We start from the raw sequence: 18,386 nt of genomic DNA, 5'->3' as shown, positions 1-18,386 counted from the left end.
GACCTCTTTCTCTTTGTGCTTACAACAATCACCTTCCTCTCAGATCTTCAAAAATCAGGGCATTACTGACACTTTGGTTTTCCTTGTGCCCAACACTTGGCCAGTTCTTATGTTAGTCAGGACTTTCCATTGAAAGTTACAGAAATTCAGCTCAATTGATTTAAAAAGCCAAAAGAAAATAGTTCAGTGATTTCAAGCACAGTAGGATCTGAGGTCTCAAAAATGTTAACAGGACTCTATCTCTGTCTCTGTGTTTTACTTTGTTTTTCCCACTTATTTTCAGAAGGCTCTATGGCTTGGCCATCCTCCCTCCCCAAAGTCTCTTTTCTGATAGCTTCACTCAGTGGGGTATCTCGTGTTGACGTTGGCCAAGTTTTGGGTACATGCCCCACTCGAGATGTTGAGCCTGTGAATGGTAAAGAAAGGTGCTTCCTCAAGGGAAGATCAATAAGACTTCTGTCATGAGAAGAAGAGGGAATAGATAATAGATGTGTGCAAAAGAATGCATGATTCCCATTGTCTCACATCTTACTGCTCCTCCCTTTACAGCGTGGTGTGGATTTGTTCCCTCCTCCCATTTCCTCTGCCTGTATTGTTGAACAAGGCACTTAACTAGTCTACCAGCTTCTGCTTTCTTCAGTACATCCATATGTGAAGTTCCATGGGACACAGTTTGTAGGAGGGTCTGTATGAACACTGTGCAGCTTTGTGAACCTGACTCTCCCATGTGATACCCCGAGAGTAGAATCATAAATTGTAGTTTTGAATGCCGGAATCTGCAGAAGACATCAGATCAGAAGAAAGTCAGAAAGATCATCATTTAGAGTGGAAGAAAGGTAGCATATTTAAAAGGTGGGGACTAGAGTTTGATAGAAAAATGAGAAAGAATAACTACCTCAGTCCTGACCAGTGTGGCTCGGTTGGGCATCATTCCACAGGGCAAAAGGTCACTAGTTTGATTCCTGGTCAGGGCACGTGCCTGGGTTGCAGATTTGGTTCCTGGAGCATGTACGAAAGGCAACTAATAGTACAAAAGGCAACCAATCGATGTTTCTCTCTCACATTGATGTTTTTCTCTCTCTTTCTTTCTCCTTCCCTTCCTCTCTTTCTAAAATGAAATTTAAAAAAATCTTTAAAAAAAAGAGTAACTCCCTTATATTGGACTAAGGGTGTAAGGAACACAATGCAATACAAGAATGTTCACTCAATACAAAAAAAACTTGCAATATGGTAAAAGGAGAGAACCCCCTAAATATCTACAATATATATTACCATGTAGGAGGGACCATATAAGGGATCCTATCCATATTTCACAGGTAACTGGCTGCATTGAGAAAGGACACATCACGGTAGACATTGCATTTTATCTGAACCTTGAATGACAGGTAGGGCTTAGTTGACTCAGAGGAGATGGGGGTGGGGCGTGCCTGGCAAAGTGAACAGGAGGCGGAGGAATGCTGAATTGCCCAGACTGACTTCGTCTGGAGTAGTTGGGGACAGACTTAGAGATTAAATGTAGGCTAGATTGTTGAGGGTGTTGAATAGCATTGGATTTGGGGTACGATGAAGATGTGTCAGGTGCTAAAAAAAAAGTGCAGCCCCAACGTGGAGCAGATATTTGTCAGGGGGTCTGTAGGGCCACTTGCCCTTTAAATGCTTCTAAGAGAGTGAGGAGAGTGGGAAACTGCTCCCTGGCTGCCACTGGCGTTCTCCTGCGTCTGCGTGAGCGACTAGGACTCACGCCCCCAGAACAGACTTCAGCAAGTGGGCACAGAGCCGACTGAGCCTTTATCCTGCTGCCAGGCTGGCCCTCAGCCAGGTGCCCCCTTGGGGTTTTCTGGCCTCACTGAAGGAGCCGCAGGGGCTCTGCGGGGTCTCAGAGGGGGCAGTGGGAAGGCAGCAGGAGCACACAGGGTGGGCCCTATGCGGATGCCCACGTGTGATCTGATTTCCCGGCTGGCCTGGAAGGTCAGCCGGGGAATCTCGTTTGTGAAAAGAGAACGGAGTGCAGCGTTAAGTTCCTGACTTTCTTTCTTAGTTCTTTCTGCTCCCCTCCCACTCTGGACCTAGGTATCTTCCTTGTCAACTGGCTGCCTCTCCTTCGGGAGGGGTGGGTTTCTTGGCTGTACCTATTTCTCATAATACAGCCTTCAGTGCTGCCGACAGAGGCTGGCCTCCATGGGACATGTGTGTCAGGACTCTGCCCCAATGTGTCCAGGACACGTACACCACCCTTGATCTCAGCCAAACGGCCCCAAAGTGTTGGGGCTGCACTTCAGCAAGGCTGTGCCTGCTGCTGTTCTCTTGGGGCTTCCTGGAGTGGGGAAGCAATGGTGGGAGTCGGAAGGCATCTCCGCTGCGTGTGGTGGGCTGTGCGGCCGGTTTCGCGTCCCCATGGTAGCAGGCCGTGAGGGTGAGGCCACAGGTCCTCGCGGCTGATCCAGACTAGTTCAGAACGCGCTGGGCAGCCACGGGTGCCCATACGTCATCCTGTGGGGAAGGCTTATTTCTCTGAGAGTTTTTCAACAGGAGCCTGCTGCTGCCTTTTCTCTTTATGTGCTATTGATGGAGGTAGGATTGGGAGGAGACCTTACTAAACCAAAATGCAGATGCCTCTGCTCCAGCCCATTAGAAGAACAGATGCCGATCTGTTGGTTGGAAGGATTTCTGGACTTTTGCTCCCATATACCAGGGAACTGCCGCCCCCACCCCCCACCCCCAGAGCTCCAGGAAGAAAAGGCCCACCACTGACCCTTGGTAAGAAGGAAGCACTACACACTCAGGGTTAAGAGGGCACCTGCTAGAGCCAGAAGGACCCAGGCAAAAACCCCCGCTCTGGCACCTGCGCGGGAGACTGGGCCTGTCATACCTAGAGCATCAGTTTCACGTCGGTTACGCAGGACTCCAGCGCTGCTCACCTCTCAGGATGTGAGGGGTGCAAACCAGACGATGCACGCAAAGCGTCAGGCACACTGCTTGGTGCTCAGTGCGCACCGTAAATGGTGGCTACAGTTACTAAAGCGGTGGGTTTGCCGTCACCGTTCAGCACCGATGACCACAAAGGGAGGCGGGGCTCCACGTGCACTCAACTGCTGTTGCTCACAAAGCAGTCCCAGCAGCTGTTACGAAACAGCATTCGCGCGGGGTGGTTCCTTTAACAGGATGTTCATTTTAAGATGCAGCTGGGCCATCCCCAGGCTCCAGTGTCTTCCCGCCCGCGTCTGGCACGCAGCCCCGGACAGACAGGCATGTCTGTGCCTTCCAGATTAACCTCAGGGGGGAGTTTGTGGCTCAGTGACCCAACGGGCGTTATCCACGCATGGCACAGTAATGCACGTGTAAGTGGTCTCATTGGTCCTTCTGCTGATATCCTACTGTGAAATTACTGCTGCGACTGGAGAGCCCCTGCGGACATGAACGTTAGGAATGGCACCACCACACAGCCCTAAATCTAGGACAGCCGCCACGTGGGCTCCTTCTGTAGTCCGGCTGTGGTTCATCCATTCAACTGAAAAAGTCCTAAATCAGAAACGGTGAGTTGGCTCTTCAGATGGATAAATGCGCATAGGGCAGCTCCATCTCACGGATGCAGGAACAGAGCGGGCTTGTCGGAGGAAAGAATCGGGTCCTAGGGTGAACCCCAAGCTGGAGAGCAGCCGGCTGGCAGCGAAGTTGCAGAAACTGGCGCTGGTGGTGGAAGCGTGTGGGCGTCTGTCCCGTAGTCTCAGGCTGGTTGACCCCCCAAAGGGGAAACATTATAAGGAATACGTATTACAAAATAGGGGCTCAGTACATCCTACAACATTTAAAAGAAGATTTTATTTAAGGCCAGCCCTTGGATTTATCTTTACAACAACCTTTTTTAGCAATGAGTGCCAGAATGTTACATTAAAAAATAATTCAATATACTTGGCATACAATGTTATATTAGTTTCAGGAGTAAAATATAGTGATTCAACACTTATATACTTTACAATGTGATCACCACACTAAGTCTAGTGACCATCGGTCACTGTTCAAAGTTACTTCAATATTATTGACTCTATTCCCCTTCACCTTTTTTCACCCATCTTCCATCCCCATCCGCATTGCAACCATTGGTTTGATCTGTTTTTATGAGTCTGTTCTTGTTTTCTTTCATTCATTCGTTTTTTTTAGATTCCATGTATAAGTGAAATTCTGTGGTATATATATTTCTCTGACTTATCTCACTGAGCCTAATACCCTCTAGGTCAGGGGTTCTCAGCCTTCCTAATGCCGCGACCTTTTAATACAGTTCTTCATGTTGTGGTGAACCCCAACCATAAAATTATTTTTGTTTGCTACTTCATAACTGTAATTTTGCTACTGTTATGAATCGTAATGTAAATATCTGATATGCAGAATGTATTTTCATTGTTATAAATTGAATATAATTAAAGCACAGTGATTAATCACAAAAACTATGTAATTATATGTGTGTTTTCCGATGGTCTTAGGCAACCCCTGTGAAAGGGTCGTTCGACCCCTGAAGGGGTTGCAACCCACAGGTCGAGAACCGCTGCTCTAGGCCCATCCATTTTGTCACAAATGACAAGATTTCATTCTTTTTATTGCTGAATAATATTCCATTGTGTATGTGTGTGTGTGTGTATATATCACATCTTCTTTATCTATTTGTCTATTAATGGGCATCAAGGCTGCTTCCATATCTTGGTTATTACAAATAATGCTTCAATGAATATAGGGATGCATATATCTTTTTGAATTAGTGTTTTGTTTTCTTTGTGTAAATACTGAGAAGTGGAGTTGATGGGTATCATAATGGTTCTGTTTTTATTTTTTGAGGCATTTCCATACCGTGCTCCACAGCGGCTGCACCAATGTTCACCCTCACCAACAGTGCACACAGTTCACCCTTTCTCCACACTCTTTCCTCCACAAGCCAATGCTTCTTCTTTGTTGATTATTTTGATGACAGCCATTTTGACACAGTGAGGTGATATCTCATTGTAGTTTTGACTTCCATTTCCCTGATGGAGAGTCATCTTGAACACTTTCATTTGTCCCTTGGCCACCTGGATGTTTTCTCTTTGGAGAAATGCATATTCAAGTCCTGTGCTCATATTTTGATTGGATTATTTGTTTCTTTATTTTGTTTGTTTTTGAGTTGTATAAGTTCCTTATATAGTTTGGATATTAACCCCTAATTAGATATGTCATTTGAGAATATATTATTCCATTCAGTAGGTTGTCTTTGTTTTGTTGATGGTTTCCTTCACTATGAGAAGCTTTTTAGTTTGATGTAGTCCCATTTGCTTATTTTTATTGTTTCCCTTGCTCAAGGGGACATATCCAAAATGACATTTCTCAGACAGATGTCAAGTAGTTTACTACCTATGTTTTCTTGTAGGAGTTTTATGGTTTCAGGTCTTATATTGAAGTACTTTATTAATTTTGGGTTTAGTTTTGTATGTGGTATAAGACAGTGATCCAGTTTTATAGTTTTGTTATGTATCTTTCCAGTTTTTACAACATCATTTATTGAAGAGACTGTCATTTCTCCATTATATATTCTTGCCTCTTTTTTCATAGACTAATTGACTAGAATTTATTTCTGGGCTCTCTATTCTGTTTCATTGATCTATGTGTCTGTTTTGTGCCAGTAGCGCACTCTTTTTGATTATTATAGTTTTGTAGTAAATTTTAAAACCAAGGAGTGTGATAGCTCAAACCTGGCTCTTTTTTCTCAATGTTGTTTTGGCTATTAGTGGTCCTTTGTGATACAATATGAATTTTAGGGTTGCTTTTTGTAGTTTGCAGAATAATGTCATTGGTATTTTGATAGGGATTGCATTGAATCTATAGATTATTTTGGTTAGTATGGACATTTTAACAGTATTAATCCTTCCAATCCATGAACATAGTATATCCTTTCATTTATTTGTGCCCCCTTCAATATTTTCTTTAGTGTCTTATATTTTTCAGAGTACAGGTCTTTCAAACCTACTTGGTTAAATTAGCCCTACATATTTTATCCTTTTTGGTGCTATTGTAATTGAAATTGTTTTCTGATTTTTTCCTCTGATTATTCATTGTTAGTGTTTAGAAACACAACAAATTTTTATTAATTTTGTATCCTGTTACCTTACTGAATTTATTTATTAATTACAATAATTTTTGTTGGAATCTTTGAGGTTCTCTCTATATAGTATCATGTCATCTAGAAATAGTGACAGTTTTACTTCTTTTTCAATTTGAATGCATTTTATTTATTTTTCTTATCTTACTGCTGTGATTAGGACTTCCAATACTATATTGAATAATGTTGGAAAGAGTGGGCATCCTTTTTTGTTGCTGATCTTAGAGGAAAAGCTCCCAGCTTTTCACCACTGAGTATGATGCTAGCTGTGGGTTTGTCATGTATATCCTTTATTATGCTGAGGTAAATTCCCCCTATACCCACTTTGTTGAGAGTCTTTATTAAAACTGAATGTTGAGCTTTGCCAAATGCTTTTTCTTCATCTATGGTATTTATCCTTGGTTTTGTTGGTGCAGTATATCATGCTAATTGATTTGCTGATATGGAACAATCCTTGTATTTCTGGAATAAATCCTACTTGATCATTGCATGTGTAGTCTTTTTAATGTATTGTTGAATTTGGTTTGCTGGTATTTTATTGAAAAGTTTGCATCTATGTTCATCAGGGATATTGGCTTATAATTTTTTTGTAGTGCCTTTGCCTGGTTTTGATATCTGGATGATGCTGGCCTTGCAGAATGGGTTTGGAATCATTCCTTCTTCTTCAAATTATTGAAATAGTTTGAGAAGGATAGGCAGTAATTTTTCCTTAAATGTTTAGTTAAATTCACCCGTGAAACCATCTGGTCATGTACTTTTGTTTGTTAGCAGGTTTTTTTTTTTAAGTAGTAAAAAAGGTAGAATTTACTGTTTATTTGTAGGACATGGCAAGATACGAAGGTTCACAAAGAAATAAGAAACCGATTGACAGGAGTAGCTTCATATAGTATGTACAGTTTGCAACTGTTCAAGTATAGTTTTGTAAAAAGTGGTACAATAACAAACCACATTTAAAAAGAGTTTCTTAGTAGAGAAACAGCAAACTCATCAAACGTAGTACACATCAGACAATTTTATGCCTCAGCTGTACAATGTTAAAGTTAAAGGTCCCAGGAGTGCCATCCTGGACTGGGAACTTGGAGCCCTTCAAAGGTAATTTCTGGCACAACATTTTTAATTTCCCCTTTATCTACAGAGAAATACATCTGAATCAAGTTTTGTACACAGACTCATTTTCATGGTTTTGTAAAGCTTCAGCTTTGCCCAAACATCCACATTCTTCAATCATTACACCAAGAGTCTCAGTTTCACATAGTTTCTCAGTAGCCAGGAAGATAGTTGAAACAGGCATTCAGAATAACCAGAATAACTTTGGTATCTCTTGCAGTTAAGAGGTTCACCAATGGTTCTATTATGCCACAATGCACAAGGTATACATTCTGTTTGACTGTTCCACCACCTGTATAGTTGGTCATAGCCCATACAGCATCCTTTTGTGTCTTTAAAGTCTGCCTTAGAGACACCACCAATGAGAAAAGGGATTAATCCATGATACACAACTTGCTGTATCTGTTCCTGGCAGCCAGCTATAATGTTTGACATCATAGCTTCCTTGTGAATATTAGTTTTGGAGCTTGTTAGCAGGCTGGGAAAGATGGCAAGTGCTCTCACATCTATTACAACCTGAGTCTGTTCATCTGTCCCAGTGACAATTTTCCTATGGCTGTTAGTGTAGGAGTCACAATTGGCAATTCAGTAGCTCCTAGGAGCTTCACAAATTGGGGCATATTCCTATTCCACAACCATTTAAATCTGTTCACTTGGACTATCCATAAGGCACAAAATGGCCCAGAAGCTATCTGCTAATATTTCCTGATCATTATGATTCAGGAGATGAAGTAAAGTAGGAAGAATCTGCCTAACAGCATCTAATGGTGGGTGCGGGGGTGCAAGATCATGTTCCAACAGAAGTTTGAAAGTGTCTGCCTAAGGTTACAGAACCGCATGCTAAAGGTGCCACATCAAGAACTGCAAGAAGAGCGAACACTGAGTCAACTGCAGCATACCTGACAACCAAGTCTTGGAAAACTGAACCATCACCTGCAACAGTTCCCAGAGCCTGTACTGCTTTTTCACAGATGTGGGTGTGCAGAGGTGCCAGTCGAGAAATGAGTGCTGGGAGAGCACCTCCATCTACTACAGCCTCGGTCTGTGCCCGCGTTCTAGAAACACTGTTAGTGAGGGCACAGGCACATTCAAGCTGAATGGGCCCACAGTCAGTTCTGCCCCCAAAGGACACAAATTTTGGAATCAAACCAGCACAGGTTATGTTGTCTATGAGTGGTTGTTTTTCCCTAGAAAGCAGTTTCCTAGCATCTTGAGTAATTTGGAGCTAGTTTTCCAAATTGTTGCTATTTATGCCTTTGAAAATGTCCTCAACAGACCAATTTACAGTGCCCTGGTTGTTACGGGGTCTTTTGTTTATTTGTTTCTTTCTTTGTTTTGTTTTGTTTTCCTGCATTGGAGATGTAGCATCATCAGGAATGGAGCTGACATTTTTCCTTTTTAGCACCTGGTCACCCTTCTTAGCTTCCCTCAGCTCCAAGTTAACTTCTCTTTGGTGACACCTCACTTCTGTACTGTCTCTCCCCTTGTTCCTGAATCTGTTAAGGTGGACAGCTGGTGGGTCAGCATTCTCATTGGTGAACATAGTTATGAGACAGGGAGAAAACTATACAGCCAGGTCTGGCTTTCACGGAGAAGGCCAGGGGTGCACAGGCTGCAGTTCGGCCGCTCTGAAAACGTCTCCCGTGGACCAGCAGGAAGACAATGTTGTCTGGGGGAATTTTTTTTTTTTTTTTTTTTTTTTTTACTGATTCAATTTTGTTGCTAATAAGCAGTCTTTCTGGATCTCTGTTCTTTCCTAATTCAATCTTCGAAGGTTCTGTTTCTAGAAATTTATTTATTTCTTTTAGGTTATCCAATTTATTGGAATGTAACTTCATAGTATTTCTTAATGATCCTTTTGTATTCTGTGGTGACAGTTTTAAAGTCCCCTCTTTCGTTTCTGATTTTATATATTTGGGCTCTCATTTTTTTCTTCTTTTTAAAAAAGTATGTTTATTGATTTTAGAGAGAGAGAGAAAGAGAAACATCAATATGAGAGAGAAACATCAATTGGCTGCCTCCCAGACACACCCCAGATATCAAACATGCAACTTTTTGGTGTAGGGGACTATGCTCCAACCAACTGAGCCATGCCAGCTCTTAGTTTCATTGATACATACATATATATTCATTTATTTCTGCTCTGAACTTTCCTCCTAGAACTGCTTTTGGTGTATCAAAAAAAGTTTGCTGTTCAACAGATTATGGAAAGTTGTGTTTTCATTTTTGTCTCAAGATATTATTGGATTTCTTGTTTGATTTCCTCTTTAATCCCATTGGTTGTTTAGTCTCTAACATGTTCGTGTTTTTTACAATTTTCTTCTTATAATTGATTTCTAGTTTCATAACATTGTGGTTAGAAAAAAATTCTTGATATGATTTCACTTTTTTGAATTTATTGAGATTTGTTTTGTGACCTAATGTGTGATCAATCTTGGAGAATGATCCATGTGCAGTTGAAAAATATGTGTATTGTGCAGCTTTTGGATAAAATATTCTATAAATGTCTATTAAGTCAATCTGGTATAACGTGACATTTAAGGCCATTATTCCCTTATAAATTTCTGTCCAATAATGTTTGTGGGTTATTAAAGTCTCCTACTATTATTGTATTGCCATTAATTTCTCCCTTTACATCCATTAATATTTGCTTTATATATATAGACGCTGCTATGTTAGGTGCATATTTACAATTGTTATATCTTTTTGAATTGACTCTTTTATCACTACAAATTTCTTTTCTTTGTCTCTTTTTACTGTTTTTATTTAATACTCTATTTTGTCTGATATAAATATTGCCACCCCAGCTTTTTTTTTTCATTTCTATTTATATCCAGTATCTTTTCTCACCTCTTCAGTTTTAGTGTGTTTATATCTTTCTTTCATTTGAACTAAGCCTCTTGTAGGCATTGTATATATAATTTTTAATCCATTCAGCTGCCCTATGTTTTTAAATTTAACCTTTATTGTATTTTTTTTCCATTACCATTTAGTCCCCTTATACCCTCTCCCCAGCAATCACCTCACCGTTGCCCATGTCCAAGAGTCCTTTCTCCTTTATATTCAATCCCTCCACCCCCTCACCTATGTCTTTTTTTTAAGTATATTTTATTGATTATGTTGTTACAGTAGTACCAATTTTTTTCCATTTGCTCCCCTCCTTCCAGTACCCCTCACCCTTCCAGAATCCCACTCCCCTTAGTTCACGATCATGGGTCATGCATATAAGTTCTTTGGCTTCGAGGGAGATACTGGGTGGAGGGGAGTAAAGGGGAAAAAATTGGAACTACTGTAACAACATAATCAATAAAATATACTTTAAAAAAAAAAAATAAGTTCTTTGGCTTCGCCCTTTCCTATGTTATTCTTAACTTCCTCTTTTATTGTGGATATCACTGAAGTGGTTGTTTTACTGCAATTTGGTTCATATTTTTTCACTATTTTTTTCTCCGAACCTCATATCATACTATTCCCTTGTCTGACTCCAGTTTGCCGTATTCCTTTCTTATTTTATTTATGTGGTAAATTTTATTTTCTTTTTCTTCACGTTGTTTCTATTCCCTACTCTTATTATTTCTCCTCCCCCTACCCTCTCAAAATTATTGTTGTTTTCATTAGTCACCTCACATTCTTTTTTCCTTTTGTATAATATTCTCATTCTCTTTCCACCTTTATAAATCTTAGCTCATTTGTTGTCGATATTGCAGTAGCGCTTGGGAAGTATTTTTGCTGGTGTGGGTTTTGTTTGCTTTTTTTTGTTCTGGAAGCTCCTGTATAATAGATAGCATAAAAGACATGAGGGGGGTTGTACTCTCAGCCAGTCAATCAGAGGAGAGAACCCACCAAGTAATGAGCTAAAAACAACCAAAACCCAATTACAACAAGGGAGCCCACAATACATACATAAAGAGCATCATTAGAATATCCAGTTCCAAAAATCAAGGTGATTGTACCACTGAATCCCACAGGACTCCTACCACAAAAGGTCACACCATGAAGACAGGGAGTCAAAGTAGACCAACCTAATATGCTGAAACAAACAAAAAGAGATACCTAAAATGGGGAGACAAAGAAACAACCCCCAATCAGAAGGAAAACAGGAATCCCCAGAAAGAGAACTAAATGAAATTGAGACAAGCAAACTCTCGGACACAGAGGTCAAAGTAGTGGTTATAAGGGTACTAATGGAACTCAGTGAAATCTATAAGGAACTTAGTGGAAACTACATCAGCATGAAGAAGACTATAGGAACTATGAATAAGAACCAGGAGGAAATAAAGAATACAATATCTGAATGAAGAATACACTAGAAGGAATTAAAAGGAGGCTAGATGAAGAAGAGGCTAGAATCAGTGGAGACAAGGTAGAACAAAACACCCAGTCAGTGCAACAAAATGAAAAAAGACACAAAAAAGAATGAAGATAGTTTAAGAAAGCTCCAGGAAAACATGAAACATAATATTCACATCATAGACATTCCAAAAGGAGAAGAAAAGGAGCATGGGACAGAAAATCTGTTTGAAAAAAATAATGACAGAAAACTTTACTAACGTTGTGAAAGAATGAGTCACAGGAGTTCAGGAAGCACAGAGGATCCCAATAAAAGTGAGCCCAAGAGGCCCACACCAAGACAAATCATAATTAAAATGGCAAAATTTAAAGACAAAGAGAGAATCTTAAAAGTGGCAAGGGAGAAACAACTGGTAACATACAAGGGAGCTCCAATAAGGCTATCAGCTTATTTCTCAACAGAAACACTACAAGCCAGAAGGGAATGGTCAAAAATATTTCAAGCAATGAAAAACTACCCAGCAAGGCTCTCATTTAAAATGGAAGAGAAAATAAGGAGCTTCCCAGACTAAAAAAAGGCTAAGAGAGGACATCTCCACCAAATAAGCATTGCAAAAGTGTGAGAGATAACTTATAAGAAGTAGAAAGAGAGAGAGAGGAACACAGGTACAAAAGGGAAAAAAGGCAATGAATAAACACCTATCAATAATAACCTTAAATGTAAATGGATTAAACACTCCAATCGAAATACATAGGGTAGCTGAATGGATAAGAAAGCATAACCCACATATATGCTGTCTCCAAGAGACCCAGCTCAGAACAAAAGGTCTACACAGGCTGAAAATGAAGGGAAGAAAAAAATATTCCAAACAAATAGGCATTTAAAAAATCTGGGGTAGCAATACTTAGACAAAACAGATTTCAAAACAAAGGCCATAACAAGAGATAAAGAAGGTCACTATGTAATACTTAAAGGAGTTGTCCAACAAGAGAAAATAACTGTTATAAACATATATTCACCCAAATAGGAGCACCTAAATACATAAGGAAAATCCTGGAGGACTTTAAGAAGGATATAGACAGCAATACAGTCATTGTAGGGGATTTTAACACTCCACTGTCAACAATGGACAGATCATCCAGACAAAAAATCAACAAGGATATTGTGACATTGGATAACACCCTAGATTAAATGGACTTAATTGATATTTACAGAGGTTTTCACCCCAAACAAGCAAAATATATATTCTTTTCCAATACACATAAATCATTTTCAAAGACAGACCACATGATAAAATGCAAAACAAACCTCAACAAATTCAAGAAAATTGAAATCACATCAAGAATCTACTCAGATCACAATGGCTTGAAACTAGAAACCAGCTTCAAGGAGAAAACTCAAAAATGTTCAAATACATAGAGACTAAATAACATGTTATTGAATAATGAATGGGTCAACAGTGACATCAAGGAAAAAATCAAAAAGTACCTGGAAACAAATGAAAATGAACCTGTGGGACACAGTGAAGGTAGTCCTCAGAGAGAAGCTCATTGCAATACAGGCCTGCCTAAAAAAGATAGAAAAACCTCAAATAAACAACCTAACCCTACATCTAAAAGAACTAGAGGCACTACAACAAATAAAGCCCAGAGTGAGTAGAAGTAAAGAAATAACCAAGATCAGAGCAGAATTAAATGACATAGAGACTAAAAAAAAAAAAAAAAAATCCAAAGGATCAATGAACCCAGGAGCTGGTTCTGTGAAAAGATAAAAATTGAAAAACCTTTACCAAACTCATCAAGAAAAAAATAAAGAGGACCCAAATAAATAAAATTAAAAACTAAAGATGAGAAGTAACAACTGATACCACAGAAATACAAAGGATTGTAAGAAATTACTATGAATAACTATATGCCAAGAAATTGGCAACCTGAGCAAAATGGATAAATTTCTAGAAAAATACATTCTTCCAAAATTGAATCAAGAAGCCCAAAGCCTGAATAGACTGATAACAACTAGTGAAATTGAAGCAGCAATAAAATAAAAAAAAAACTCCTGGCACACAAAAGCCCTGGACCTGATGGCTTCACAGGTAAAATTTACCAAATATTCAAAGAAGAACTAACCCCTCTTCTTCTCAAACTATTCCAAAAAATTCAGGAAGAGTGAAGAATCCCAAACTCTTTTTAGAGCCCAGTAGAACCCTAATTTCAAAGCCAGGTAAAGACACAACAAAAAAAGAAAATTACAGGCCAATATCGCTGATGAACACAGATGTTAAAATCCTCAACAAAATATTAACAATCCAGATCCAGCAACACTTTTAAAATATCATTATCATGATCAAGTGGGATTCATCTCAGGGATGCAAGGATGGTACAGTATTTGCAAATCAATAAATGTAATACACCACATAAATAAAATGAAGGACAAAAACTACATGATCATATCAATAGATGCAGAAAAAGGATCTGATAAAATCCAGCACCAATTTATGGTAAAAACACTCAGCAAAGAGGGAATAGAAAGAGAATACTTCAACATAATAAAGACCATATATGATAAACCTACTGCCAACATCTTATGCAATGTGCGAAAACTAAAAGCTTTTCACTTAAGTTCAGGAACAAGACAAGGGTGTCCGCTCTCACCACTTTTACTCAACATAGTGCTGGAAGTTCTAGCCACAGTGCTCAGACAAGAAAAAGAAATAAAAGGCATCCAAATTGAAAGGAGGAAACCAAACTGTCATTATTTGTAGATGATGTTATAGTGTACATAACATACTCTCCACCAAAAAACTACTTGAACTTGGCAAAGTAGCAGGATACAAAGTCAATATTCAGACATTGAAGGCATTTTTGTTCAACAACAATGAACTATCAGAAAGAGAAACTAGGAAAACTATAGAACACTGAAGAAAGAAATCGAGGAAGATACAAATTGATGGAAGCATATATCATGTTCATGGATTGGAAGAATTAACTTCATTAAAATCTCCATACTACCCAATGTGATTTATAGATTCAACACAATTCCTATAAAGATACCACTGGCATATTTCATTGATCTAAAACAAATACTCAAAAATTTATATGGAACCAAAAAAGACCCTAAATAGACTTTGTAACTTGAGAAAGAAGAATAAAGTTGGAGGGATGACAATAACTGATATCAAAGTATACTACAAGGCCACTGTAATCAAAAACAGCCTGCTACTGGCATAAGAACAGACACTTAGGTTAATGGAAGAGAATAGAGCGCTCAGAAATAAAGCCAGGTCTCTATGGTCAATTAATATTTGACAAAGGGAACGGGAACATACAATGGAGTAAAAATAGTATCTTCAATAAATGGTGTTGGGAGAACTGGAATGGTACATGCAAAAATAAAATAAAATAACTAGACCACCTACTTGCACCGTACACCAGAATAAACTCTAAAACAATAAAAGACTTAAATATAAGTCATGATACCATAAAAGTCCTACCAGAAAAATAGGCAGTAAAATTTCAGATATCCCACTTAGCAATATTTTTATGATACACAAGTATCTCCTAGGGCAAGGAAATTAATTTTAAAAAAATAAGCAAATGGGACTACATCCAATTAAAAATCTCCTGCATATCTAGAACTTCCAGCCAAGATGGAGGCCTAGACTGACACACTCCTTCTCTCTCCACAACTAAGAAGGAATACATCTACTGCAAAACCAGAAATAACCAAAAGTTCTAGAAAATAAAGCTACATGGAAGTCCAACGTATGAAGTCATAAACAAGTGGTGCTCGTCTGCATGGGTAGGAGGGGCGAAGCTGGGGTACAGGGGTCAAGCTGTGCTGGCGGTGGCAGCTGCAGCAACAATAGCAGGACGGCGGTAAGCAAAACACCGTATTTAAAAAGAGGCGAGAAACACCTGGGGAGCTCCGCTGGCTGCAGACCAGGTCTGTCAGCTCGCAATTCCAACACCAGGGAAGGCAGACCCCCATTGCCTTGGACTGCAAAGGCTGGAGAGGGTGGGGACGGAGGAAGAAGCTCCTGGTCTCTCAGCGGAGAGTAAACGGCAAAAATTCATCTTGGACCCCCGCCTCCACACACAAAATGCCATAGTGCGGTGAGACGTATCACCTGGTAGTGAGGAGTGAACGAGGTTCCGCCCCCTATAGCATGGGAGGTGTGACAGCCCCGCCCAGGAAGCAAAGGTAAACACAAAACTCTCAGGATGGCACAGATCATGATAGAGATCTCAGTCACACAGCTGACCAGAGAGCAAATATCTGATCTAATGGTTCAGCAGATAGGAAATCTTTCTGAGGCACAGTTCGGAGCTTTGGTTATATGAATGCTTACAGACCTAACAGCAGATCTTAAACAAGATGGGGAAGGAATGAAGGCTAGTCCTGCTGAAATGAACAAAAACACATATGAAACTAGTGGTGAGGGAAGGAAAACCAGGAATCAAATCAACAAATCGAAACATAGGAAAGGAACAAACAGTCAACCAGTGCAGAAAGAGGAAACAAAAAGTGAGGAAAATGAGGAGAGGATCAGAAATCTCTGGGACAGCTATTAGTGGGCCAACATTCAAATCATAGGGTTGCCAGACGGTGAAGAAGAACTAGAAGTTGAAATATTGCGTGAAAAAATAATGAAGCAGAACTTCCCTAACTTGGGGAAGGAAATAGATTTACAGGTCCAGGAGCACAGAGAGTTCCAAAACAACTGGACCCAGGGAGAACCACACCAAGATACATTATAATCAAAATGTCAAAAATTAAGGATAAAGAGAGAATCTTAAAAGCAGCAGGAGAGAAGAAGAGAATTATATACAAAGGGGTCCCAATAAGAAAATCAGCTCATTTCTCAAAAGAAACTCTGCAGGCAAGAAGGGACTGGCCAGAAATATTCAAAGTAATGAAAAGCAAAAACCTACAACCATGATTATTCTATCCAGCGAAGCTGTCATTCAGAATAGAAGGGCAGAGAAAGTGCTTCCAGGACAAAGTAAAACTGAAGGAGTTCATCAGATCCAAACTATTATTATATGAAATGTTAAAAGGACTTGTTTAGGAGAAAGAAGATAAAAATTATGAACATTAAAATGAAAACTGTATCACAACAACCAACAGCAGAAGTTAGGGAATCAAAACAAAGGCAAACTAAGTAGGCAATGAGAGTGGAAAAAGAATTATAGGTATGGGGAACATATTGGGGAGAGGTCAGTGGGGAGAGGGAAGTGGGGAAAGGGAGGGAAATGGTACAGGAATTAAGAAGCATAGTAGGAGGGAGTGGAGTAGACAGGAAGAGGTTGAGAAGAACTATATGCACAACCAATGGGCATGGACTAAGGGGGGGGGGGACAACTGAAGGGAGGAGGGTCCCTGGGTGGAGGGGAACAAAGGAAAAAGAAATTGGGACAACTGTAACAGCATAGTCAATAAAACATATTAAAAAATAAATAAATAAAAAATAAAAAGCTTCTGCATGTCTAAAGAAACCATCATCAAATGAAAAGGAAACTGATCATATGAGAGACCATATTTGCCAATGATACATCAGACAAGGGTTTAATCTCCAAAATATATAAAGAACTGACAGGACTCAGCATCAGGAAGATAAAAAATCAAATTAAAAAATGGGCAGAGGACCTAGATAGATACTTTTCCAAGGAGGACATACAGAGGGCCCATAGACATATGAAAAGATGCTCAATGTCACTAGCCATCAGAGAGATGCAAATTAAAACCACAATGAGATACCACCTTACACCAGTCAGAATGGCCATCATTAATAAGTCAACAATAGGGATACCAGGCCAATCATGGATTCTTGACAACCTGTGGGCAGGCGCCAGGAGGCTGAGACAATGACCTAGAGAATGGAGAAGCAGTGAGGATAGATCTTAAAGCCAGAGAATGGCAGGTGAACAGAAACCCTCAAGTAACCTCCTGGAACAGTTTATTTTACTAGCTAAAGGCACTAGTGGCTCAGCCCTCAATGCTCTCATAAGCCAAATCTTGGAGACGCCTGGAGTGTATGTCTTTGGAGAACTGCTGGAGCTGGCCAATGTGCAGGTGCTGGCAGAAGGAGCTAATACTGCTTACTTGCAGTTGCTTAACCTGTTTGCATGTGGAACATACCCAGATTAGAAAGCCAACAAGGAGAGCCTGCCAGAACTGAGCATGGCACAGCAGAACAAGCTTAAACAACTTACCATTGTGAGCTTGGCATCAAGAATGAAGTGTATCCTCTATTCTGTGCTGCTGATGGACCTGGAGATGCAGAATCTCCGGAACTGGAAGACCTCATCACTGAGGCTGTCTACGCTGACATCATCCAGGGCAAGCTGGACCATCAAAACCAGCTGCTGGAAGTGGATTTCTGCGTTGGCCATGATATCCGAAAGAAGAACACCAATAATATCGTCAAGACCTTGGATGAGTGGTGTGATGGCTGTGAAGCAGTTCTGCGGGACAATGAGCAGCAGCAGGTGGAGGCAGAGGTTACCAGCATCAAGAAGACTCTCAAAGCCACCGCGTCCTCAGCTCAGGAGATGGAGCAACAGTTAGCCGAACAGGAGTGTTCTCCTCATGCTGAGCAGAAGCAGCCCACCAAGAAGACGTTCAAAGTGAAAGGCCTGGTCTCCAGCTGCCACTAGGGCAGGCTGGGGCAGCTGGCATTCACCAGGCCTGGGTCAGGTGGAGGGGCGGGGGGACACCAAGAGCCTATTTCCTCCTCTCTCTACCTTCAGTGACTTCCAGACCTGCCTGTCCCCTCATCAGCACCTCATCACCCTGTTGGTACCGTTCTAGAAGAACTGTTAACTCCTTTCCCTCGCCCACTCCTCCTTTCCCCAGTTGCTCCCTTCA

At 40.3% G+C, this 18,386-nt stretch overlaps 2 pseudogenes; one reads left to right on the top strand and one right to left on the bottom strand.

Annotated features, from left to right (window-relative positions):
• Positions 1–7,124: 7,124 nt before the first annotated feature.
• LOC149997357 (importin subunit alpha-1 pseudogene) lies at positions 7,125–8,771 on the bottom strand (annotated as a pseudogene).
• Positions 8,772–17,334: 8,563 nt separating this feature from the next.
• Positions 17,335–18,175, top strand: LOC149997356 (COP9 signalosome complex subunit 7b pseudogene; annotated as a pseudogene).
• The last annotated feature ends 211 nt before the right edge of the window (positions 18,176–18,386 follow it).

Source organism: Furipterus horrens, unplaced genomic scaffold, assembly GCF_987537825.1.
Source record: "Furipterus horrens unplaced genomic scaffold, mFurHor1.1.pri manual_scaffold_11, whole genome shotgun sequence".
Lineage (NCBI taxonomy): Eukaryota > Metazoa > Chordata > Mammalia > Chiroptera > Furipteridae > Furipterus > Furipterus horrens.
This window is presented reverse-complemented; position numbering and strand designations above follow the sequence as displayed.